At 48.3% G+C, this 27,743-nt stretch overlaps 1 protein-coding gene across 2 annotated transcripts in view; it reads right to left on the bottom strand.

Moving 5' to 3' along the window:
* Positions 1-27,743, bottom strand: part of CNTNAP5 (contactin associated protein family member 5) — an 883,849-nt gene that overhangs the window by 651,280 nt on the left and 204,826 nt on the right. The window lies entirely within an intron of this gene.

The following is a 27,743-nucleotide window of genomic DNA, read 5'->3' as shown; positions in this document are numbered from 1 at the left end:
TCTCATTTAATCATTCCAAGGGTCCTGCAAGGTAGATAGTGTTATCTAATTTTACAGATGAGGAACTATGCTCAGAGAACCTAAGTAGTTTAATCATCAACACAAATAATAAGTCACGGCACCCAATTAAAGCCTAAAAACAAAGCGAAGATAACTTCCTCAAGCTGAAAACTACTTTTGAGAGAGAGAGAGAGAGCCACATTTCAAAGTAGGAGAACATTAAAGCTGTGTCTTTTTGAAGGAAAACTTTCAGATGAAAAGTAAAAATGAGATCAGGAGAATTTCAGCAGATGTCCCGGACTGCATCGCCTTCCTTCCTGTCAGCCCGGCGCTGGAAAGATTCAGTTTTCCAAGCTCTACGTTCGTCATGCACATTTGCTCCCCGAGGTGTCCTCTTACTCTCGCCAACTACCCCAACCGGTCCCTAGGCCTTGTGGACCTCAGAGGTGACCTTGGTTGTCTTGTGGCCTGAACATGCCCTTTTCCAATGCCAGCCACCCTGCTATTTCCTGGACACCTTCGGATGGGGCTCTTCTATGTATGTCTCTCCTGCCCCATCTTGCAGAATCCATCCTCTTCCCTCTTTAATTTCAAACCCAGTCCTGCTTCAAGTATATACATGCAGAAGCTACATCCTCCATTAGTTTCCTCTGGTTTATTCGACCCACTTTTGCTTCCCTCTTTCTTAGACTCATCTGGCCGGTTTTCAGCTTCTTCAAACCACAGCAGGCGGGGACTCCATTGGCGCCTGCAGCAGGGGGGCGCCCGGCATCAGGGCGGGGCCTCCAGCTGCACTGCCTGGAGGAGCTGCAAGGGGCCATCAGCAAGGGCTCCGTGTGAAAATAACGCATTCCTTGCCACAGCACCGCACTCAGGAAGCTCTGTTTCGTGGGCTTGATGACCACTCTGTGGACCCAAAACCTGGGGGATGTAGTGTGATAATCATAACTCTACTAGCGCTGGGAGAAGTGACGAAGAAGAGAAGAAGGTCTAACATTCTTACTTAGTTATTTGCTACGGCTACTTAAACACCTTTTGGAGTGTACGTGTTTGACGTAGTTTTATTTATTTATTTTTTATAGGAAATCTTGAAATGGAGATATTTTAACTTGGTCTGAAAAGAGTCAGTCATTTTACATATGTAAAATATACAAACTTAAAAATTACCAGTTACACTCAGAGGCGTTCTCTTTGCCCTCCTTGGACATGGAATGTCCTGCACTCTCATTCTGCTGGTCCCTGACCTGCAGCTTTTACCTTTGCCGTTTCCGCCTGGCCCAACCATGTTCCCTAATGGGTCATCTAAGATCTGATCTTTAAAATTATTGAGAGCCCTGGCTGGTTTGGCCTGATCCCCAGTGGGGAGCATGCAGGAGGCGGCCAGCCAATCGATGTTTTCTCTCATTTATGTTGCTCGCTCTCTCTCTCTCTCTCTCTCTCTCCCTTCCTCTCTCTCTAACCAATAAAGAAACAAACACACACAGAAGTCAAGCAGGCGGGGTGTCCAGGTGGACCCGGTTCCCAAGCTCTGTCAGCGAAGCAAAGGCCACCGCCTTCTCAGTGAGAGTCACCCTATGACGGCTCGGCTTTGAGGACTTGAGCTTGACTCTGACAGAGCCAGGAGCCAGCCCCACAGTCCGCCTGCCCCCACCAGTCCTGGCACCTTCCAGAGAGGGCCTCACTGGATTGCTGTTAGAAGCTGCAGGTGGTAAAGTGAGAATCACTGAGTTGCATCCCGTTTCCCTGGGCTTCTGGCTTTTCTATTTTTTCTCCTTAAAAAATAGTTCGCCTGCCAGGAGCAGTTCCCCAAATTCTCCCAAGCTGTGAATATAATCTCATATACAGAACATTTTATGTTATCCAAAACCATACATCAGAACTATATATGTTCTCCCTTGTCAGAGAGTGTAAAAAATGCAAGTGACTCTCCTAGAAAATTATATAACTTTTATTTATTTTTGTATCAAAGCGCTCTCCCCTAATTTAATAACAGTTGATACACGAGCACCCACGGCGCGCCGAGGCCCCGAGCGCGCTCCGGTGGGCGCGGCGCGGCACAGCCACAGCCAAGGGCCGCGCAGACCTGAGCACCGCCGCGGACTCCCGACAGCGGGGTTCATTCTCCACAGCTCGTGGGGCTGCTGGCCGCATGGGAATCGGCCCTGCACTTCTTGCCTGTAAAAAAAAAGCTACGTTTGGAATAAAAATTAATCACCATGACCCCCGAGGTGAGGATTTGAATTTTTATTTAAATGTTCACGCTGCATAAATTCATCAGCCGCTTCGTTCCAAAGAGTCTTCTCAGCCCAGGCGCATCCACTTGCTTGAAAACCCGGTTCTCACACCCTGTTCACACGCGTGCTCGCAGCTTCTCCACGACGCTTTCGCAAGGCAGCCGGACATCCGTCAGACACCCCTCCTCCCCACGCGTTCTGGGCAGGGGCAGGCGACGTGAAAAACGATGAATCTTAAGATACAGTTTCCCCATAAAAAACCGGAGAGATGGATACGATAATGCCTGCTTCCTAATGATAATGAGGATAGTAAATAATGTTATAGCCTTCACAGGATGTTTAAAAAACCTATCGTCTGTCGTTCCCATATAATAAATCCAGATGATGCCCAAGCCGGCGAAACGTGTGTGTAATTCCTGTTCTAGGGGCGTGTGTTTGAAAAGGCAGAGAAGACGCTGTCTGCTCACCGCTCCGGGTTAACATCAGTGTCACCTGCCAGGCAAACCTAATTGGCTGACAGGACCGAGTTTTACGGTTTCCCTGGCTCCGCACATGAAGATCCGAGCATGAATAGGCAGGGAAGTAAAACACGGTATAAAGTTCACAGTGCAGGAGTTAAAGGAAGAACACCACCCATCAGTCAAATGTGATCCTCCCAAGACCTGGTAGGAGGTGGTTGCAGCAGAAATACACCTCCTGCCTGGGTGGCTGGGGACGTTCACCCAGTCCCACGCAGGACACACATCAGAAAAGCTTCTGACAAATGCACTGAAGAAAATGAGTTTTTATGCATCAGGGACCTATTCATAAATCATTCTGAGGGCTGCCCAATTCTGTTTGGGAAGGTGAGATTTAACTCTCTCCCAGAGCCACTCGGAGCCAGATCCGTGTCCAAAGTCTGCAAAGAAACTGCCTGGTGTCTCTGTGGTGAAGGGCTTGATTGCATCCAGTTCTATAGGATGTCAATTAAAATGGTCATTTCTAGTCATGGGGACCAGAAAATTCCATCTGATTAGCAGGCACGGTGATGCTGGGCTATTAGGGCATAAGGGGCCTCACTCTCCTCCAGTTCTGCCCATAAAAGGGCGTCAGCAGCCATTGGTGGAGCACACCACGCCCAAGCTCAGGAGATGGGACTTGATAATCACATCACTCCTATGGAGTCAGTCACTTTTTTCATTCCCTTTATAGATGAGAAACTGGGGTTTGGAGAGATTAAGCAACATGCTCGCAGTCACCCACAGAGCAGAGTTGGAGGACCGCGCACCTCACTCAGCAAGCAGAGGCCGTGCAGGGGGCCAGGGACGGCTGTCAGCACCAGGCACGTTGGAGCCTCTGTGATCTGTCTTCCTGAGGCCTCTTGGGGATCGCCGGCTTGGATGTTTGGCTGTGCAATGAGCTGGATCCTGACGGACTCCATCCATCTGACCTCAGGCTGCACATGCAAGTGTGAAGGCCCATTAATTTGGTGTAGTCCGGCCAGGCTGCTGGAGCAGAAGAGAGGTCCCCGGCTCCCAGACCAGCCCTCTGTCACCTGGACAAGCCAGACTGTACACAGCGCACCAGCCAGTTCCATGCCAGGACCCTTTGTTCATGGATTCCTCATTGCATCAGGCCCCTTGCCAGAGGGCCTTCTCTCCCCAACTCGCTGTGATCTCTCAGGCATGTGGCCCTCACGCCCCAGCCTGTCATCTCCGAACTCCTTCAAAAGCCTAGGCACAACACCTCCTCACACATTTCTTGGGGCTTGCGAGCAGCTGGGATAAAAGGTAGTGATTGATCAGCACAGCAGTGACGGATGGTAAAGTGGAAATTGTACCTCATGAACATGAGGGGGTCATGACCCCAGTACTGTAGCCAATGAGCCGTTATTAGCATGAAGGAGTGTGCAGAAGTGCCGGCCTTCCCGCTGGGCCTTACTGGAGTCAGAAGGTGACAGTGACCCTAAGGGATGAGGCAGGCAGCATGGGCAGGCTGGGATGGCGCTGTCCTCACACGGGTCCCCGCGGGCAAGGCACACGCCGTGGGCGCCTCCTTCATGGCTCCTTCTGGCCATGGTGTGAACAGACAGCTGCGTGCCCCATCTGAGAGAAGCAGGGAGTATTTGTCGCAGTCTCTGTCTGAAAACTCACGTCCCCCCAGCAGTGGATGCTACGGACCTAAGCGCCTTGAGCAGGACGGCTCCCTGGACCCACTGGCAACACCGTTTATGGGTAAGAGTGTGGTGCTGGGACCTTCGGAGGTTCGTTACTGACACACAAAGCAAACTCTTTCACAAAAATAATTGTCATCTTCCCTCAAACATATCTAGTCACAGTTATCAACTCAAACGTCCAGGTACACTTCCCTATGCACGCATGCGCGCGCGCGCACACACACACACACACACACACACACACAATGGTGTTATAGAGAAGTCCCAGTGAAGCAGGTGAATAAGATAACAAGAATGTCTAGGGCAGCCGGTGGCTCCCTGACTGTGGGGACGGCCTCTGGTCTTTGAGTAAGTTTCTAGGGCTCCAAGAATCGGATCCCTCCCCTGATAATCGAAGTTCAGTCTTGCTCCTGGTCTTTTGACCTTGGTGCTGAATCTGCATCCCTTAGACAGATGATTCCATAGTTTGCTCAAGGAACGTTGACAGGAGGCTAGCCCTCTGGTTCTCCAGGTTCATGTTGACGCGGGGGAGTCGGTGGTTCTAGTGTTGGTGCAGTGGATTCTAATCCTGATATTGATCACTGGCCCTGGTGACTGGTGTGTGTGTGTGTGTGTGTGTGTGTGTGTATACACTTGAGCAATACTTAGTTTATGCAGAGACTGTCAACCAAAGGACAATTTCTGTATTATTTTATGGGAAGAGTCCAATGCGGGGAGTGATGTACAACATTGTTTCAAATATTGTCATGGCTGAAACAAACTCATTTTGTTACCCAGCTCAAGAGTTCCTTATTAGTGCCTGTAACTGTGACTAGATTTGTTTGAGGGCAGAAAACAGGTTTCTCTCTTTTTGTAAATTTTTCCTCACATTTTAGGAGGAGCACCTGGTAATTAAAAACGGAGATGGCTGGTGTCCGCAACTTCAATCTGCCTTTCTAGCCAACGGAAAGGGGCAGGCAGGAATATTAGAATTAATAGAAAATATTAGAAGAATAAGAAAACTAGTCAGAGTGGGGCACTGGCCACAGATGTAAAAGTGCTGACCGTCCTTTGCAGCGTTGGTCTGGCTGCTGGGTTCTGACTGGGAAACGCCCACTAGCCTGCTGGGAGGTGAGGCCCAGGGGTTCACCTGGGAATGCCGTCCCCTCTCCTGATCTGAGGACAAGGGGACTCCCTGACATCATGGGAAGATGCACAACCTGATTGTCGGAACACTGCACCCGTGACTGCGACTCGCTGTGACCAGCGCTGCACCCCCGCCACATCCCTCCCCCTTGTCTGAGACCGTTTATCCACTTTTCTTTTCCTTTTGCTGAACTGCACTGCTCGCGTAGTCATTGTCTCTCTGTCCTGTAAAAGCAGCTGGCAAGTGGGGGGCAGAGCAGATCTTCCAGGGTGACCCGCTGCCCCCACATGCCGGCAATACTGGATAAAGGCTCATACACGAGTCAGCCTGGTCTCTGCTTAACTGGCTCCCGTAGGGACAGGCGGCCGGACCATTCGGTGTCCAGTTTCACAGCCAGTAAAACAGATGGGGGGCCCTTTCCGGCCGTTTTAGAATAGAAACTCCCCTTCTTCCTTCCCTCTGTCCTCCCAGCACACGGTACAGGCTCAGAGGAGACCAGAACCCCTGGCGCAGCGCAGGGCGGTCTGCTAAGAACCAGCACACCGCAGTCCTCGGCCACCAACCCCTGGCACCTGTGGGACTAACACGGCCCTCCCAGGAAACGACAGCCCCCTGCTCCTGGGGCCCTGGGCCGCCTGGTACCGGCCTTTCCCTGTCTGTGGGGCAGATGCATGTCCTCCCTGTCCTCTTCCCTCAGCTGTGAATTCCTTCTCAGCCCCCTCACCGGCACAAATACAATCCTAACAGTGCCCGTGGCTGGAGTATCCATATCATTCCCAAGGGGAGGCTGGTTTTCTTTACTCTGACATCTGGAGACAAAAAACATCTTCTTCCTGCTTACGGTAGAATGGGTTAGGACAAAGCAAAGGAGGCCAGACTTGCCACCGTTTGTTGATCACTTTCTGTGAATCCCCACTGAGTCCTGAACGGCCGGGCACGGGGGCCCTTGCATTCTGCAGGAAAGGAAATTAGGGAGAGGGAAATGCAGCCATGGGCCCGAGGGCCCGGGCAGTCTGCGATGGCGGAGCTGACTCAAAGCCAGGCCCTGGGGTTCGGGCCCCTGGTCTCCTGGCATCACTCAGTCTCCTTCAGTCGGACTTTGGAAAGTTTATGTACGAAAGAGCACCAGTGAAGAACAATGGCCTCCGGCTCATAGAGGGTGTCTGAAGAATTAGCCAGGATAAGCAAGACAGTTTGGTCACACAGCCAATTAATTTTTTGGCAGCAGATGGGGGAAGAGGTCGTTCTTGGCTTTTACCTAGGGACCTCGAGCAGGTGGTTAATGTTCTATATATTTTAGCACATGGACTTCTATCCAAGTGGAATTTCTTGAAGGAGGGCATTACCTTACATGGCCTCCTGCTACCCCTGCCCCTCCATGGCCTGCCCCAGCCCCCAGCATGGCCACTAACTGGATGAAGCCTCCCAGGTGTTGCTACTTCCAGAAGGCTTTGGGAAAATACTATGCTATTCTCCATCAAAAAATCCTGATCTCTTTCACTGACCTGTAAAGTGTCTTGTTGGTTTCACAGAACTAAAAAGGAGGTAGGGGATACATTGCTATCATTTCTATCTAATTTCTTTCATGTTTAGAGTGATACTTGTATTTCATTTGCAATAGCAGTGTTAGCAAAGATGCTACCTGTGATAAGACGCTGCTATGTGTGTGGCCTAATTTGTTGTACTAGCCTTATACTGGATTTATTTTGTTTTTGTACCATTTTTCTTCTTTTCCCTGATTGCCACATAGATGCATTTCATATTTTCCTAGTATATACCTTATCACAGGTCATTTTGCTCCTGCATAGAATGGGTGGGCCATAGCTAACTAATTGGCTGCTACAATAATCACAGTAAAGCTGAGGGTCGTGCTACCTTGACCTTTCCAGCTAGAAAATTCTGAGGGTCGAGCCTGCTCTTCCCTGACTCCATCTACAGCATGCGTTTCTCTCATTCACGGGTATGAAGACTGGTGCCTGAACAGTCCCTGTACCTGGCAGCCAAGAGGAAGGAAATGTCACCCCAGAAATAGTACCGTGTCTGCAGCTCCCAAGTGCAGAGCGGCCTGGTTACAAGGCGAACCCTGCGGCAGGTGGCAGGCAGGTGGGACCTCTCCTGGGGAGCCCCCCCCCCCGCCACAGATCTGTGGGAGGCACTATGAAAGGGAATCGTTCTTCAGTGAAATTAGCAACGTGACAAAACGATTTAAGGTGTGAAAACTGTACTTCCTCTCTATGTGTGTGTGATATGTATTCTATTTACCTGTGATCAGATTTGCAGACTCGGGATTCTATGAGTTTTACATTGTGTGGTGTTTTAATGTATTTAAATTAAATGTATAGCTCTTTTCCTATTCATGAATGAACGAGCATTCCCTTTGATTTATTTTTATTGAATTTATTGGAGTGATGTTGATCAATAAAATTACAGGTGTCAGGTATACAATTCTACAACACATCATCTATACATTACTGCACTGTGTGTCCATCACCCCAGGTCAAGTCTCCCTGCATCACCAGTATCTCCTCTCCCTCTTCTACCTCCCCTCACTGCCCCTCTCTCCGGCAATCACCATACTGTTGTCCATGTCCAGGAGTTGTGTTTTTAACCTGGTCTCCTTTTTCATCCAGCCCCCACCCCTCCCCCTCTGACAGCTATCACAGTGTTCTCTGTGTCTACGAGTCTGTGTCTATCCTGTTTGCTAGTTTATTTTGTTCATTAGATTCCACATATAACTGAAATCATATTACTCATCTTTCTCTGACTGGCTTATTTTGTTGAGCGTAATGCCTTCTGGGTCTATCCAGGATGTTGCAAAAGATAAGATTTCCTTCATTTCTACAGCTGTGCATTACTCTATATGTAAATGCACTACAGCTTTTTTATCCTCTCATCTACTGATGTGTGCTTGGATATTGTCAATAACGCTGCAATGGACATTGGGGTGTACATGTTTTCTCGAATTCGTGTTTTGGGTTTCTTTGGCTATATTCACAGAAGTGGAATTGCTGGGTCATCAGGCAGTTTCATTTTTAGTTTTTTGAGGAAACTCCATACTGTTTTCCACAGGGTTTCGCCAATCTGCATTCCCACCAACAGTGCATTGGAGTTCCCTCACCTGCACTTGTTTATTGATTTATCGATGATAGTCATTCTGGCAGGTGTGAGGTGCTGTCTCATTGTGGTTTTAATTTGTATTTCTCTGATGATTAGTGACTGAGCAACTTTCCATGTGTCTATTGGCCATCTGTCTGTCCTTTTTGGAGAAGTGTCTATTCAGGTCCTTTTTCCATTTCTTAATTGGATTGTTTGTCTTTTTGGTGTTAAGTTTTATAGGTTCTTTATACATTTTGGATCTTAGAATACACTGGCTCATCAAAGTGTTCTGTATCACAGAAAAAAATAAGCTATGCCTATTTTGAGTATTACTATGTATTGATATATGAATTTCAAATTATTTCACACTGTTTAATGTTAAATGACCAATGATGGATATTTGCATTATTATCAGGAGGTATGTGAGCCTTTGAAGAGAAGGGTTATACAATTCTCTTTGCTATGATAACACTTTTGTCTAATGGAGTCCCTTTATTTTATTTTATTTTTTAATTTTTGTTTTTTCTCTTTATTGATTTTAGAGAGAGAGGAAGGGAAAGGGAGAGAGAGATAGAAATATTGATGAGAGAGAACATCGATTGGCCGCCTCCTGCATGCCCCCCCCTGGGGATCGGGCCCACAGCCTGGGCGTGTGCTCTGACCAGGAATCGAACCAGCAACCTCTTGGTGCAAGGTAGATGCTCAACCTCTGAGCCACATAGGCCGGGCTGGAGTCCCTTTAAACGAAACACTGCAATGGCACAGTCACAACTTCATATCTGCCTCAATTTCTTCCGCAGCACAGCATGCCGCTGGCCCAGATTTAAACTTGTACTTATAAACATACAGTATTGTTTCACGTTCCTCGAACAACGATGGGTGAGAGGCAGTGGCGAACCCCTAAGACATGCAGTGGGGCCCTGCAATGCCATTTCCACCTGCCCCGCCCTTTTACCAAATGCCACCTTGTGGTCCATCCGTGCAACAGATTCACAGTCTTCAAAACGGGGTATCACCAGCCCTTTGTCCCCAGCACCGTCACTGTTTTGAAATGCCTGTCAAATCATATTTATCATCTATGAAGAGCATATTCTAGGAGCATCACTGTGTGGCTGATCCTTGCAAACTGTTTGCTGGGAACAAATTATGAAGTGTCCTCTCCTTCCCTTTCCCCTGACACTCAGGTGGCCCCCTCCAGCTTAGCGTGCCCAGCGGAGCCATGCCACTGCCTGCGGGGCTCCGGGCACTTCCTCGTGCAGCCCATGCGCACGGGCCATTTTTTGCTCGGGGGCTAAGGTTTTGCTGCTCCCATAAATATGTGTGCTCTATGAAGACAGCTTTAATGAGCTATGGGCAAAAGATAACCCCTAGCAAATGCGTCAATTGCATGGCTCTCAAGTCCATTTTATAATGACGAAGCAGTCATTTTAAGGAACATTTAGCTGTATCACTGTGGAATGAGGAAGCCAGGCAGAGAGTCACCTACTACGATTGAACATTTACTTTGCGCAAGGCAACACTGAGAGATGGAGACGCAAATCAGACTGGGCTCCGTCTTCCCAAATCAACCCATTCAATTTCCTGGACAAGACAAACTTACCTGGAGCAAAATTGGGAGGAATTATGACACGACATAAGTCCTGAGAGATGGCCCAACAACATGTGTGGGGTTCAAGTCCTGAGAGATGGCCCAACAACATGTGTGGGGAGCACAGAGGTGCAGGGGATCACTTCTTCTCGAGGAGCTGAGTCAGAAGAAGTGTCATTGTGGCCTGGGATTAGATTGAACAGAATCTTAACAGACGAGAGAGAATTTCTGGAAGTGGAGAGGGGTGTGCTGAGGACGCGGAGGGGAGGGCCTGGAGGAATCCCAGGTGCTACTACGAGTCCAGGCTCAAAGGCAGAGAAGCACTGAGGTGCACAGCACTTCGGGCTGCACTGAGCCGGGGCAGCAGCGTGCGGGGTGCTGGCGAGGAGCTGAAAAGGCTGCTGGACAAGGACGGCCACTCAATGCGTCCACCCTGGGCAGAGGAGCTCAGAGCTGTTTGTGGGGAATCAGCACGTTCCACAGTCATAAAAGAAGGGCAGTCATGTCCTTGGGCCACGATACACTTGGCTACAAACTGAGTGTCTTGGAACCAAACAAAGCAGGAAGTTATTTTCTCATAATTCTGAAGGTAAAAGTCCAGCCCTGGCCAGCTTGGCTCAGTGGTTAGAGTGAAGGCCCCTGGACCTAAGGGCCATGGGCTTAATTCCAGGGCATGCACCTGGGTTGCAGGTTCGATTCCCCCACCACAGTCAGGGTCATGCAAGAGTTGGCCAATCGATGTGTCTCTCTCACATTGATGTTTCCCTCTCTCACTCCCTCTCTCCCTTCCACTCTGTCTAAAAATCAATGGAAAGATATCCTCAGGTGAGAATTAACAATAACAAAGTGTCCAAAAGCAAAGTGCCAGTAGGATCCTACTCTGCCTACAACTCTAGAGAAGATCCCTGCCTTGCCTCTGCTGCGCCTCTGGTGGCTCCTGGCCACTCTTGGTGTGCTTGGCTTGCGGCGAGACACTCCAGTGTCCACCTCAACTTCATATGACCTCCCCTGTGTCTCAGTGTCCTGCCCTCTTTTTACAAGGACACTGCTCATTGAATTTCAAGATGATCTCACCTCAAGGTCCTGAACTACTTAACATTCACAAAGACCTTATTTCCAAAGAAGGCAACATTCTGAGATTCCAGGTGGGCATCAGTACTCAACCTACCACGAGATAATCTGTGCACCAGCTAAAAAGAGACAAAAAGGACATGGTTTCTTCTTGCAGCTTCTACACACACTTACATTTAGTAGAAGAGGCAATAGAGCCTTCTGAAGCTTTAAAGCCAAGTACTTTCTTCTCTTATTTGCTCATCTGCATTCTGTGGGTCATGTTTCTCCCAAATAAACTGATTTATCTTTAATAAAAATTAATTGAGAAAGGTTGGCCCCCTTCTTGCTTATCTTCACAAGCCTCCAGCAGGAACTCCTTAGAAAGGGGGGGGGGGGTTCATGTTTATTGTATTATTGTTCACTCCGATGCCAGAGTCCTGAAGACCTTGAGCTAAAAAAACCATCGGATGTTACAACCAAAGGTTTATCCAATAGTATCCCTTACATAACACTTTATCTTTAAACTCTTAAAAATATTGCTGGTAGCCCAGCCGGTGTGGCTCAGTGGTTGAGCGTTGACCCATGCACCAAGAGGTCACAGGTTCTATTCCCAGTCAGGACACATGCCCAGGTTGTGGTCCCGATCCCCACTGGGGGGCAGGCAGGAGGCGGCCAGTCGATGTTCTCTCTCATTGATGTTTCTATCTCTCTCTCCCTCTCCCTACCTCTCTTTCTAAAATCAATAAAGAAAAAGAAAATATTGCTGGCCATCTCCTGAATTGATATTAGGGCAAGGATCATCCAATATCAGTTAATATAGTACCCATCCCCCCACCACACACCCCAAGTACACTGCTTTTCCTCGGCTCCTGTTCCTCCTGAGCTGGTTACAATGTTCACACTCGGAATGAATGTGCCCCAGAAGTACACTGACTCTATCATTTATCATCCGACCCCATTTTTAAGAGTGAAAAGTGACTCAATTAAAATGACACTGGAAAAACATGTGGAAACAAGTAAGGTACCTCCACTAACCCAGAAGGTTCATGAGCCCACTCACCCATCCAGCCTCATCCTCTGTGCTCCCAGCCCAAGTCCTGTGTTTCAAGAAACAGAAGATGTTTCTGCTATTTTCTGGGAAGGTCATAGGTATTGTAGGTACCGTTTACCAAAAGTCAGTCTCGTGACTTGTCACAATACACACTCAGGTGATATTTGTTGAAAATAATGTAACATTCACTTATTCACGGCCAGCAATTAATAAATACCTATACTATGTGCCTGTGCAGAGTAATATGTTTGAAGGGACACATCCTTGTTGGTTCAGGGATGGTTAATGGCCCTGAACACACACACAATCCTTACAGAGTCAGGACTGAGACATATATTGTTTAATTCCAAGTTGTATATTCATTCTCTGTGTTATCTCTCTTACAAGGTTTTTACATGTCACCAAATAAGAATGATTCTGATTTTAGATCCTTAGACACCTGCCCAGTCTTTCCTGAGCCCTCCTTCTTGTTCCCTTCGACCTGCAGGGTCTGCTGTTTCCCTGGCGACTCCCTGGCCCCTTCGTTAGGTATTATTTCCAGCTCTTTGTCCAAAGCCAGCTGCTACTGGAGACTTTAATAATGCCATGTGTGCTAATACAGAAATCGCTGTTAAAAAACATCTTAGTTTAATGTAAAGAGGTTAAGGGATCTGTGTCAATAGTAGAACAACTTGCAAAACAAGCTGGTGTTTTTAGAAGTAAGTCAAAAGTCAGTATTTTGACTGAACGGTTTGGATGGGCAGCCAGCCCGCTGGAAAGTGAACAAGCAAGGACCTGTCATCACCCAGCACAGCGGGGACAGCTGTTGATAAGTGGGTGCTGGAATTCCGGGCCCGCGGCAAGGTTTCTGACCTAAGAATCTATCCTCAGCCAAGGCATCAGCTTTTATTTTAAGTGAAGCTCAGATGATTTTTCTGGGATCTGATTTAAACAGAATGTCAATGGCTACACATCTGCTCGGTGTTAAATGCCTGGCCCTCCAGGTGGCTGACTTTGTTTCCAGACGCACTTCCGTGTCTGTCCTGTTACTTAGTAACCTGGATGTACCCACAAGAACGGCAGGGGCTTCGTCTGTCCTGGGAGCCTGCTGAGCAGCATCGCAGCAGGGGACATGCTCCCCAGCTCGGCAGCCACGCAGGCCCCCCACCAGCAGGAACCTAGCATGCTGTAGCCTCGGGACTTGGAAAATGCTGCTGTCCCAGAGAACGTGCGGGGGGCATCAGCAGGGCTTTGGTGGTGGGTACCATCTTCTACGTGAGAGAAGAAAGCTGCCCTTTGGAAGTCTCAGAAAGTTTTGGTCAACATTCAAATTTGCTTCAAATAAGAATTCAAAGATGAGAATCTGATGATTTCTAATATGCCAGGGGCACTGGGGAGGGGGATCCATGTTGACTGATCTCGCCCTGAAGCCTTGCATCACTTCCGCTAATATTTTACAAACCTCTCAGCTGGGAACTCACAGGCTCTGAGAGATAAAATGCTGCTCAAGGTGACTTTGCCAGGAATTGCAGGGATTCAAACTCAGATTTGTCTAAATCCAAAGTTCATGCTCCATATCCACTCAAGAAGGAGAGTTTATTAAATACTCTTAAATTAAAGAGACTCAAATGCAATCATATAATCCTGATCTAGTCTGAACACAAAATCCTCCTTCCCCATCATCTTCTTATCTAAATCCGTGGCGTCCAGGACTGGGCCAGGGCAGCTCTGTCCTTAGGGCTGGGTGAGCAGAAGCAATCTGACTTGGAAACCGCTGATCCAGACGCCACTCTCTCAGGCAGTGTCCGGTATGCAAGGGCTCTGCCAGCGGTGCCTCATTGCTTTCAAAACCCATTCATTTACTTTCTATGGATTCTTTTTCTTGTTCATATAAGAAAACCACACAAGTCATTGTACAATAAACAACAGTGCAAACACCCTCGGCATGTTCCTTCATGACGCGTCACCCTGCTTACAGAAAGCAAGTAGTAATGACTGCCGCAAACTGGGGTCTGCTCCCCAAGCCAGGCCCTGGGCACTGCCCCACAGCGGGGTGTTCGTTGGTGTGACCTGCCTGTGCGGTGGGCAGGGTGGCAACAGGCTCAGGCGGCCCCGCTGCCTCTCGGCCCTGCTGGGAAATGGAGCAGCGCCCGCAATCAGCGCCCGGAGCCCCCTTCTGACCTGTAAGCAGGGATGCGCTCCCCTTTGTTGGGTTTATAAAGGCATCCAGCCCAAACGTTGCTCGTGGTAGACACTCAATATGTATTGCAGGTGCCATTGTTGCTGATGTGCTAGAAAGGTGAACGTCGGCAAAGAAAGCGTCTGCAGTCTCACGAATAGTGCCTCTCCTTCAACGGCGATGTCAGATGTGGGAACCCGGTGTGATCACTGTATTATTCAAGTACTGAGTTTCTCTGTGGTTTTCTGCATTTTTTGTTTTATACATTTTTTTTTTCTTTATTGATTTTATAGAGAGAGAAAGTGAGAGGGAGAGAGAGAAAAATATCGATAAGAGAAAACATTGATTGGCCGCCTCCTGCATGCCGCCTCTGGGGATCAGGCCCACAACCTGGGCTTGTGCCCTGACTGGGAATCAGACCCGGTGACCTCTTGGTGCAGGGTCGACACTCAACCACTGAGCCATACAGGCTGGGTGTGTTTTCTGCATTGTAATAAAAATTTGGCAATTAGTGACCAAAACTTACAATAACTTGGCCTGATTTATGTATTACTGTTATTATGATGTCTAATTCTAACATCAAGATTTATTATAGCCCCGCCAGTGTGGCTCAGTGGTTGCACCAAGAGGTCGCCGGTTCGATTCCCAGTCAGGGCACATGCCCAAGTTGTGGGCTTGATCCTCAGTGGGGGCGCGCAGGAGGCGGCCAGCCCATGTTCTCGCTTACTGATGCTTCTAGCTCTTTCTACCTTCCTCTCGCTGTAAAAATCAATAAAGAAGAAAATTTAAAAAAATTTTATATAAAATACATGGAGCAAAAGTCTTCCAAATCCTCTAATAATACTTTACATCAGAAATGTAAAGTATTTGAAAGAACAAAGTTTGTAATTAAGAAGAAATCAAGATAAAACATACTAAGATTTAAGTTACATGTACATATATAAGACACATATACATCATATATGTATTTAAATTTATTTAAAGGTATGCATACATGTGTTAAAATCTATAAATCTATGTTCATATAATTTAAATCTATAAAAATATCTACATATGTATTTTAATACTAATATTCAAGATGCAAGGTGTATATATATACAGGGGTGGGCAAAAGAAGGTTTATGATTGTGAGTACACAAAACTGTTCAATCTTGTTTTGTTATTTATAAATGATTATATTATTTTTCATACAATTGTAAACCTACTTTTGCCCATCCCTTTATTAATTTAACTTAAGTAATATTATTATGTTCTAGAAACAGCAGTGTTTTCATTGACAACTCTCCATTTAAATAAGGTTATTCACAAGGTTCAAGTTCCCAGAGTAAAAGTTTATGAAGTATTCTTATTGGTTTGGCCAACTTAAATACCTCGAAAAGATTTTGTAAATGTGCTGTTATTTTTAAAACCTCTCTGTAATGTTATGAGAAGAAAGATTTTCTTATAGAAAAAATGTACCTTTTCATTACCCAAAATTGACAAGGCCATTTATTGAGATGTCATTTGTTTCAGAAATTATTAATCATGTCAGCCAGAGAAGTCAACACATACGATGGAATGAGGGCAGGACACACGGCGGATCCTGAGCCCTAGATGAGACTGGCCACCAAAGAAGGGTCTTTGCCTCTCCCCAGCTGTGTTGGAGAGAACAGGACGTGGGCTCGGTGGGCGGGGCTTGTCACGACCTGCCCCAGCGGAAGAGCATTTGCTGGGACACAGGGGCAGCAGAGGCTTTCTGGACAGAGTGGGGAGCGGCCCCCAGTGGCGGAACTCGCCTGAGGCTGTGGGCTGTGTCTCCTGTGTATATGTCAGGCGCAGTGGCTTAGGCTGTCCCTTCCGAGCTGCAGCTCAGGGCTCCCTCTGAGCACACACAGGTGTGCCTACACCCTCACAGGCCTGAGCACACACAGGTGTGCCTACACCCTCACGGGCCTGAGCACACACAGGTGTGCCTACACCCTCACAGGCCTGAGCACACACAGGTGTGCCTACACCCTCACGGGCCTGAGCACACACAGGTGTGCCTACACCCTCACAGGCCTGAGCACACACAGGTGTGCCTACACCCTCACGGGCCTGAGCACACACAGGTGTGCCTACACCCTCACAGGCCTGCAGCATCAACATGCGCACAAGGTCTGCGACACAACGCCTGGCAGAAGCACGCGCCATGTGGAGGGGGAGGCACAGAAACACAGAGAAGGACCCACCACGCAGGTAAATGTGACTGTGTATCAGGTACCTCTCCTGCCACACCGGCACTCAGATTCCTTCCCAGTCACAGGAGCTGGCACCCAAGGCCGCTGAGTGGTTTAGAACAGGGCGCCCCTGGTTCCGGCTCACCCGCTTGGTCCTTCTCAGTTCCTCCACGTGTAAAGGACTCTGGCCCTCAGCTACTGCAGTGTGTCATACATGGGGTCAGACAGGACTAAACTGTGGGCAGAGCACGGCAAGATCAAATGAACTACTGGGAAGAAAGTTGATAGCACTGACTAGTAACAGGTCAGAAATGCCAGGTTCTCATCCACACGCCCATCTGTGTTCACCACTCTACTGTGTGCCTTCCCATGCATTCATCTTCCTGTGGACTGGGGGTCTCTAAATTCTGATCCGAAGCCTCCTTAATTTACTGCGGGCAGAATGCACCTAACAGATGCTTGTTATCCTAAATTATAATTAGACAAGACAGGATGTCAGGCATCCGGGATTATCTGGGGGAGATTCTTTTGAAATACAGTCTTTCTTCCCATATAACAAAGCACAGCGGAGTCCAGGTCACAATGATACCAGCCCAGATTGGATGGCTCCCCTCTTTACTGTCAATACTGAAAACAGAACAAAACAGAAAGTAAGACTGGTCCCTTTCCTCTGGACTTGTGAATTCATTTCCAAGTAATTCCTGCATCACTACGTTAGAGAAATTTTGTTAAGGCTCCAGCCGAGACAAATTGGTGACCCCCTGGGCTCCGCTCCCCGGCTCAGGGAGCGCCGTCCCGCGTGGACGCTGGCGTGCGGAGGTCTGACCCCGGCCGCTCACGCTGCTGCCCTCTCTCCCTCTGCAGCTGGTCCCACATCCAGCAGGAACAGCAACATGCAGCTACTAGTCCTGTTCTTCTCCTTGGTGTCAACTGCTCTCATTGTAAACATAACGAGCCTGCTTTCCTTCAAACTTTTATTTTAAACACTTGAGAGACTCTTCTCCTCCCTCAGGATCCCGCCAGACCTGTAATTTTTCCATCTGGCTAGAGCCAAGTGGACACTAGAGATTAGACTTTGGCCCAGAGTCTTTTTCTCTAGATGTCAGAAATGCCCCAGGCGCTCCCTGAGCTCTCTGCCTGCTACCTGGACTCTCAGCTAATTGTCTTTAATGAGCTTGGGTGGGTAACTAGCTTTGCCTTTAACCACAGGGAGATCTTACCTTCTCCACTGAGCATTTATTTTATTGCAAAAACAAAACAAAAAACACCAGGCTGTCTTATTAAGTTCCGTTTCATTTTGTATACAGAGTGCAAAGAAAGAAATCAAAGAGCTAGTATCTTCAACAGGCACCTGCTTTAATAGAGCAATTAGATCTCTTATTTATTAAGCACCAGCACGGTGTAAAGCTTACATGCATTAACCCATTTATAATTTACACGGTGGTTCTTGGAGTGAGCTCCTGATAAGTAGCAGCAGCATTTCCTGGGACTTTGTTATCAGCACAAGGTGTCAGCCCTGCCGGAACCTGCTGAATCAGAAGCTCTGTGGGAGGCGGGGGAGGGGCACGCAGCAATCGGTGTCCTAAGGAGCCCTGGGGGACAGTGGAGGCACAGACATTTTTGAGAGCCTGTCCTGTACAGATCGCATGAGGTAAGTACACACATTATACCCACTTCCCAGAGGGAGAACTAGCCTCCTCTCTGTGGTAAAGACTAAATAAATACAGGGTAGTTAACAAGATTTCCTCCTCTCAGTCACTATTTCTAGGGACCATAATTCAGTGTAGCTACATAAAATATCTAATGCTTTGTTACATGTTACAGTTGAGATCCTAACTCCAATTTCTCCTAATCTTGGGTAGGTATCTCTAAAATCTAGCTGGCTGATACATATTAGTCATATGATTTTAAGTAAGTTCCCTATGGTCCACTAAGTAGCCGAACAATCAGATTAATTGAATCACAGTGAATGTGGAAGAATTAATTTTAAGCTGATCAAAGCTCTGATATCAGCTGTTGGATTCTATTGCATCACAAATGCAGCGGGCTTCTAGGAGACTCCAAATCTCTGCTCTCACCTAGAAAATGCCCATACGAATAATAGTAATCCTGAAAACTACATGTCAACTCCCTGCCCATGTCACGTGTTTAAATGACACATGTATAAGTGTGTGAAAGCGTGAAGTCCTTACAAAGGCTGGACCCCTGTTGGAAGTTCTCTGACACAGCCCAGCTCGTAATAGCCCTGAGGAAACAGGGTAGGTAGCATCCGTGGGGGCTTCCGACGGCTAAGGGTGAAGCCAGAGGGCTGGAGGGAGCCTGCTCTTCTGGAGGAAAGACCAGCTGCGGCTTCTGCAGTCCTGCCCTTTCTGCAGAGCCTCATCTGGTGATAAAGACTCTCAGGTCAGTAAGTGCGTGGGGCAGAACCGTGGGATGATTCAGGGGGCATACTGAGCGTTGAGGGCCTTTGCTTGTCTGTTCTGAGATGGATCCATGGTGAATAGTTTTTCTCTGGTATGTCCCACTGTATCCACCTGGGCAGCCCATGGACCAGGAGTCTGTGCAGGGAGGCGGAGTGGAATTCATGCAAAGGGCCCAGAAGGCTGGAAGTCTGTCCTGCCAGGGACAGGGAGCATGGTCACTGCAGTGAGCTTAAGGGATATTTTCAATGTCGTCCAAGCACCACATGGTACAAGTGGCCTCTGACTTCAGTCGAATCCTCTACCTTCCCCCTCTTTTCCGCTGGTCTGGTGCACGGTGATAACTTGCTCTTGCCCGGGTGGACTGCATTAAATCAGAGGCAAGACTCTGAACATGCCATGGTCTCATTTGAGTTTCTAATAATGACCAACTATGAAGTAAATATCTATATTCAACTTATATGCCTATGTGCGAGAGAGAGCAAAGGAGAGAACTCTCAACAACATTTTGAAAACTATCTTTCATAGCATTTTCTTGGTATGTGTTCTTTGTTATTTAACACAAAAGCATTGAAATAAAGTGATTAGCAGGTAATGAATGACTTGCTTTGGTCTGTAACTAAAGAAGATGCGAGGTGTTAGGAGTCGCCGTCTCTAACCAGCTCATTCTCTGGGATTAGCTTTCATAAGCAACTGGGGAAATCTTTTCCCAAAATTGATTAATTCTGTGTGTCTCATATATCTCTGGGACATCGTCCTTTAAGGTCTTGAGGGTAGCATCTCTCCTGTGGTAAACACTCCCCCGTCCTATTAACGGCTCTTCCACCCTTCCTGTATTTGTGGAGTGTTTAATAGCACACCTCGGTTTACAGTTGCTGGGAAGCCAAAGTAACAAACAGTCACCGTGCTTTCCACTCGTGGAAGGTCTTCCCACTCCCATATCCCGAGCACACATGGACAGCTTCACGCGTCCAACGGCCATCGGCGCTACTCAGGGGCACGTGCCCGACTGCAGGGCCAATATTTTGTCTCCTCAATGGTTCCCCAGTTTCACGGAAGGGATCATCACATTCTGTACCCACTTTTGCCCCCAAATACAGCACAGTGTTTGGCATATAATAAAAGTTGAAAAGATACATGTGGATGGTAATTGATTGTTTTCTAAAATTAGTAGGCTAGCCCTGCTGGTGTGGCTCAGTGGTTGAGCACTGACCCATGCGCCAAGAGGTTGCCAATTCGATTCCCGGTTAGGGCACATGCCCAGGTTGTGGGCCTGATCCCCAGGGCATGTAGGAGGCGGCCAATGAATGTTCTCTATCATCGATGTTTCTATCTCCCTCTCTCTAAAATCAATAAAGAAAAAAAAATTTTTTTTTAAACAAAATTAGTAGGCTAACAAAATTATATCAAGCCATGATCAGTACTCGGGACATACTGGGCCAAATGGGCAGAATGAATGTGTGCGACCTGAAGATCAGAGCATCTCCCAGAGTCTGTGAGTCCTGTAGGGATGAAGTTGGGGAACTCGTGACTGAACGTATAGTCCATGTTTCAACCGACCCCACGAGAGCACACGCAAGCCCTTCACGTTGGAACTGGCTCCAGAAGCTGCCGGAAACAGGGCCACCGAGCAACACAGGCCCAAGGGGTCTGTCTTGAAGGACTGATGTACGTGGAAGAGGAAACAGTTTTTATGAGAGAAAACTGTAAACTAAACATTAATAAGTATAAATAATCAATGAATACAGTATGTTCAGAGGGGTGATAGGCGAGGGTGCTTGGACCAGCCTGTGAGGACGGGCTGAGCACCTGTGTCAGGGAGGGCAAGGGGCTGAAGCCTGTGGTGCCGGAGATCGGACAGGACGTTCATTCTGCACAGAGGAGGTGGCCATTGCCGCGCCCTGTTGCAGGAGAGAACGGGTTCGACGTGTAGCCACTGGAGGGAGACAGCTTTGGCTTCAGGTGATTTGGTCTCTCCAGCGTCAGCCCTGATGATGTTTTACAGAATAATCACATGAAGACTTAGGCCAAAAGCGATGTCTAACCTTGTCTCTGAAACAGTTTATGAGCACATGCTGACATCAGAGTCGCAAGAAAGATTTGAAGCTCGCTGACAAGGACATACCGTGCTAGGGGTGCATCCTGGGAGTCTGCACGCCGACCGGCCGTCCCAGGACGAGGACACGCAGTGCCAGGGGTGCATGCTGGGAGTCTCCACGCCGCCCGGCTGTCCCAGGACGAGGACACGCAGTGCCAGGGGTGCATGCTGGGAGTCTCCACGCCGCCCGGCCGTCCCAGGACGAGGACACGCAGTGCCAGGGGTGCATGCTGGGAGTCTCCACGCCGCCCGGCCGTCCCAGGACGAGGACACGCAGTGCCAGGGGTGCATGCTGGGGTCTCCACGCCGCCCGGCCGTCCCAGGACGAGGACACGCAGTGCCAGGGGTGCATGCTGGGAGTCTCCACGCCGCCCGGCTGTCCCAGGACGAGGACACGCAGTGCCAGGGGTGCATCCTGGGAGTCTCCACGCCCGCCAGCCGTCCCAGGACGAGGACACGCAGTGCCAGGGGTGCATCCTGGGAGTCTCCACGCCCGCCGGCCGTCCCAGGACGAGGACACGCAGTGCTAGGGGTGCATGCTGGGAGTCTCCACCGCCGCCCGGGCCGTCCAGGACGAGACCCGCAGTGCTAGGGTGCATGCATGGGAGTCCTCCACGCGCGACCCGCGCCGTCCCAGGCCGCGGACACGCAGTGGCCAGGGGTGCATCCTGGGAGTCCTCACGCCCGCCGCCGTCCCAGGACGAGGACACGCAGTGCTAGGGGTGCATGCTGGGAGTCTCCACGCGCGCCCGGCAGTCCAGGGACGAAGGACACGCAGTTGCCAGGGTGCATCCTGGGAGTCTCCACGCCCGCCGGCCGTCCCAGGACAAGGACACGCAGTGCTAGGGGTGCATGCTGGGAGTCTCCACGCCCGCCGGCCGTCCCAGGACGAGGACACGCAGTGCCAGGGGTGCATGCTGGGAGTCTCCACGCCGCCCGGCCGTCCCAGGACGAGGACACGCAGTGCCAGGGGTGCATGCTGGGAGTCTCCACGCCCGCCGGCCGTCCCAGGACGAGGACACGCAGTGCAGGGGGCATGCTGGTAGTCCTCCACGCCGCCCGCCGTCCCAGGACGAGGACACGCAGTGCCAGGGGTGCATGCTGGGAGTCTCCACGCCCGCCGGCCGTCCCAGGACGAGGACACGCAGTGCCAGGGGTGCATGCTGGGAGTCTCCACGCCGCCCGGCTGTCCCAGGACGAGGACACGCAGTGCCAGGGGTGCATGCTGGGAGTCTCCACGCCGCCCGGCCGTCCCAGGACGAGGACACGCAGTGCCAGGGGTGCATGCTGGGAGTCTCCACGCCCGCCGGCCGTCCCAGGACGAGGACACGCAGTGCCAGGGGTGCATGCTGGGAGTCTCCACGCGCGCCCGGCCGTCCCAGGACGAGGACACGCAGTGCCAGGGGTGCATGCTGGGAGTCGCCACGCCGCCCGGCTGTCCCTGGAGGTCCACCACGCTGGTTCAGTCCAAGTGCAGCTTGAGTTCCCACTCATGCCAGCTTAGCAGGTTATTTTCCTGCTGTGCCGGGGTGTGTTGTGAAGCCCCGGCTACAGCAGCACTTCGTCTGAGAACACTGGGTCTGAGATCCAGGCCACGCCCACGGCTACGGCGTTACCCGGGGGGTTAGGTGCTCAGGCCTCCTGGACTCACAGCACCGCGGCGTGGCCTGGGCTATGCTCCGGGGCCTTCCTCAGCCTCCACTTCCTCTTCCGTACAATAGACATGAGCCCTTAGGATTATGTAGAAGATACTAAATAATATATTTGGTAAACTTACCAAGTGCCTACTTATACTGAATGCCAGATTTATGAGTACTGACTGATTGAATTGAGCATCCAGGGATATAGATACCAGAGAAATGAACTAGATTCTCTGTAACCACTGGATACTATAGTCTCAATGGCTCTAATTTCATTTATAGGTGGCAGCCTCGCAAAATCCCTTCTATAAGCAATGGCCTCACCTCTCGGAGAGGTTTCCCTCCCCTGCGGCCCACATCACTGCCCTGGCATTCTTCATGAGTGAGCCTGCCTGTGCCATGACATCAGCAAAGATTAGGATGGCACCATCCCATAATGCATGAGCCACATCAAACAGAGGCTGATTGTGAATGTTTCAATAAATGGAACTTGGAAGAGATGTGTGAACATATAGATCAATCAGAGTACTAATGATTTTATGGTCAATACTGAGGAATTCACCAACAGCAAATACTTATCTAAAACTAGTACTCAAGAGGGGTTCATTTGATTACCTTTGCAGATGTCAAGTAAACCAAGTTATCCCACCAAGGTGGATATGGCTGTACCATTGATTACATGAGGACTGGATTTTAAAGGCAAAGGATCACAACAAAGAGAAGTTGAAAAACCCAGGATCCTTACATACTGCTTCTAGTTGTTATATTCTCTTATCTCTTTAAATAAAATACAGAATGATTTTAAAAATTATCAAAAATTTTAGGTGACATTAAAGTCTCCAAGTCAGAAACACTTGGAAGTACAGAATAGAAAGTTTGTTTGAACGCTTTTGCATATGTACAAAAGTGGTCAGGAAAGCCATACATTGTATCCAATATGTTCAATAAAGTCCTAAAAATTAAAATGGATTGACAGTGGGGATCTATTGATTATGTATAACATGACTTGGGGACTTAGCAAAGACTTCTCCTTGTTCTTTTGCACACTGGATTTTTTGTTGTGAAGTTTTTGGATGTAAGAGGTCAAGAGAATTGAGACACATGTCATCTTATATATCCAAGAAACATGGGAAAGGATGATAGGATTCAGGGGTTGTGACATTAGAAATTGCCTTTGAGATGATTGAAATACACTTTAACATCTGGGAAGAGCCTTTCTTGTGGGTTGGAAGTCCTTGTAGTTGCTTCTTGCCCAGTCATAAATTATTAAATGCTTGTGAGTTCATTGGCTCTGCTATTGTGGTCAAAATAGATGTGAGATTTGCCATCAAGGAGAATATTGGAAACAAAATAAATCACATATTCACATTCTTATATAAGACTTTTGTGTCCATGCCTACAATATCTGGTGTTATTAATTATTTAGGAAACATGGGGTGGGGGGTGCTCAAAAGAAATGCAACTAAAAGTATCACTGAAACGTCACTACTGGTTGCATAGACAGAGCTGTTTAGTGTAACCTGAGAAGGGGGAAGGATCCTGAATGACTTGTAGGAGACCATGAGCAATGCAGAAAAAGTGATTTTACAAAAGGACACCATATATTAAAACACAAGCGCAGGTTTTCACAATTCAGACTGATAAATACAAGAAAACCGAGAACAGTGCCAGTACTCATAGAGAAAAATGCATTAAATTTTTTTTTCTTCATTGATTTTAGAGAGAGAAAGAGAGAGGGAGAGAGAGATAGAAACATCGATGAGAGAGAACATTGATTGGCTGCCTCCTGCATGCTCCCCTCTGGGGATTTGGCCCATGACCTGGGCATGTGCCCTGACCGGGAATCAACGACCTCTTGGTGCATGTGTCAATGCTCAACCACTGAGCCACACTGGCCGGGCAGAGAAAAATGCATTTTTAGAACACCTAGAAATTGCATAGAAAAATAGATGGATTTGTGAAGGGTTTGAAAACTCTCACAAGAACTCAGGACATAAGATCATTCATGAGTACAAGAGAGACAGTTAGTGTTTCTCCTTGCATATTATTCAAAATGACAGAGGACCCTGGTCTGGGTGGATTGAATTAGAGAATTAGAGTTTCCTTTGTTCCAAATAAATACATCCATTTTACCAAGTACCAGTGAATGGTGCCGCCCAGAGTTAGAACCCTAATACTCGTGTTGCCTACAAGGGCAACTAAGACAAGGTTTTGGATCTGCTGAAATCCTGGAATTGCTGCGAACCCTGTCACTGAGACACCTCCACGGCTCAATATTCAGCACAAGGAGGGCCATGGCTTGTTCGTGAGTCATGACGCATTGCTTGGTCACTGGTGGCCTCATTCATGAACAGCGCTGTCCACCAGCTGCAACACTGCAGAGCAGAAACATTACAAATTGGGTTTCTAGGGCTTGAATGTTTGCTACTGTACATTGAACAGATATATGTTCGGGATTCTTGTTCCGAAGTGAACTTTGCAAAATAAAATACATCTCTGAAGTCCTGGTAAATTGATATCCCATCCATGGCATGTACTGCAGTGGTATTGGTAAATCAATTTTAGAGAGCGTTCCAAACGCCATATCAGCCAAAAACTGAGGATCTTTAGAACACCGTGGGAGATTCTCATTTGAAATACCCTGCATCTTTCATATGCCCTCCCTAATTAAGTCAATATTTGATACTGATTTTTTAGTTATTGACATTTTTCTGAAAAGTGAAGCAGAACAACTCAGAGAGTTTTAGAAAAATATCTTTTGTTTGACTATTGTTCTTAACTGTTCTTTATTAGGCTGAACTCTGATGAATCCAGTCTTGCTTCTGATTTTAAATTGGAAACAAAAAGTAAAAGAGAAAACTCTCAAGGAAATGTACGCAGCAATCTGGTAGAAACACCGATGGGTATCAGCCACAGGCCAGATTGTACATGAATCTGTGCAGAGTTCAGCGAGGTAGCCTGAGTCTCAGGATTTAATACTGTCCTTACAGAGCCGTTCTGACAAAGTTTACATTGGAGATGAGAAAAGTAAATTGATTCTGTGAACATTTTTTTTAAAGTCAAATATACTAAAGGCGAAATAGAAAGCACAGCTCTATGATCAAGTGTATTTAGGAGCAAATCCTAGTTTTGTGCTCTGCCATCATCCGTTTCCAGATATATGAGCGCAGGTGGGTCACTGTGAGTGTCCAGCATCTTGTTCACGGAGATGTTAATATGGAAACTCCAGAGTTTATAGAATAGTAAATACATATACACATACACATGCACATGCATATATGCACATACAATACATATGCATATGCACATACACATACATCTACACCTGCATGTACATATACACATACATATATGTGCTTGTATACAAATGTGATGTGCAGTTGGTTTTCAGTAGCTGCTAGTTTCCTCATTACTGATATAAGGGGATGTACATTTCCCCAAATTTGAGTCTCATGACTGAGCATAACTAGCGTGGCGTTCGTGCCCAATGTCACTGGATTTGGCTCTTTCGACTGGAATTGCGGTGATCCCTTCACACAGGCTGACCCTGCAGCTGCCGCCTGTCCGGTGCTCTGCAGGTGTCGTGCTTGTCCCTGGGGAAGGCCGAGCTGGGGTCACCCCTTGCTACATGTGGCCCACTTCTTCCCTTCCCTTCCCTTCCCTTCCCTTCCCTTCCCTTCCCTTCCCTTCCCTTCCCTTCCCTTCCCTTCCCTTCCCTTCCCTTCCCTTCCCTTCTCTTTTAATCCTCACCCGAGGACATTTTTTTCATGTTTTGTTCAGATAGAGTGGGAGGAAGAGAGAGAGAGAGAGAGAGAGAGAGAGAGAGAGAGAAACATCGACGTGGTAGGGACACATCGAGTGGCTGCCACCCACACGACCCAACCAGGGCCGGGGACAAACTGCAACCGAGGTACGTGCCCTTAGCGGAACCGAACCCGGGTCTCTCTGGACTGCAAGCCGACACTCTAACTGCTGAGCCAAACCGCCCAGGGACCCCTCCTTTTCTTCCCTGCCCACCCTGCACCGTTGGTCCCCTCAGAAAGGTGAAGGCTGAAGGCTGTTTTGAGGGTGGGGTGCAGATAGTCCCCTACCCTCCCATTCTAGAAGTCCTAGCAATGCTTCAGGACTTTAAACCACCAACCAAAACTCAGTTCTTGCTGTGTGTCCAGCAGCAATAAGCACGGAGGCTGCGAGCACCGCTAAGACGGGCCTGTGCGCAAAGTGCTCGAAGTCATCTAGAGACACAGACCCCCAGGGGCAGAGAGCGCCCGTCTCCGGGAAAGACTCAGGAACCCCAGGAACTGTGAGCCCTTGAACCGCCGCTCCATCGGAGGACGGGCTGAATGCAGGCAGTTTGGGTCTGAAGCATATGAAACTCTTGGTTTTAAAAAAAAATTTAGATAAATATATCAGAAAACTCAATTCACTCTGGAAAACCAACTGGTCATGACTGAAAACACCAAAGAAAATGAACAGTCCTGCAGCCGCTTGTACCCCTACAGCCAGCGTGAGCCCGTGCAACCGTTCCTTAAAGCAGAAGGCGTCCTTAATTCTTACTTCAAACCCACAACAAAACAAAACAAAAAGCTGTCAAAATGTATGAGGCCTTCCCAACTGGGAAAACAGTAGATTATTTCCAAAAGTTTATTTTCGAAACCAAGGAAAATTTCTGTCTGAGTACTAAAACCTAATGTCACCAGTGACTGAAAATAAAGACGATGCCACTATTCGCAAATCCAGTCTGCCATAACTAATCTTAATCCTTAATTTACCATTATTTTTCAATTAGAAATAGTGACGGGTGGGCAATCAAGAAGTGACAAAGAATAAAGAGCAGATTCCCTGCCTGTGGAGGGGCAGCAGGGAAAGACGACGGGCAAAACCACAGCGATAGGAACCCACGCTTGGCACAGTTGCCAGGGGAAG

This window comes from Molossus molossus, unplaced genomic scaffold (genome assembly GCF_014108415.1).
Source record: "Molossus molossus isolate mMolMol1 unplaced genomic scaffold, mMolMol1.p scaffold_m16_p_11, whole genome shotgun sequence".
NCBI lineage: Eukaryota > Metazoa > Chordata > Mammalia > Chiroptera > Molossidae > Molossus > Molossus molossus.
The sequence above is the reverse complement of the archived record's forward strand: the minus strand, read 5'-3'. Positions and strand labels throughout refer to the sequence as shown.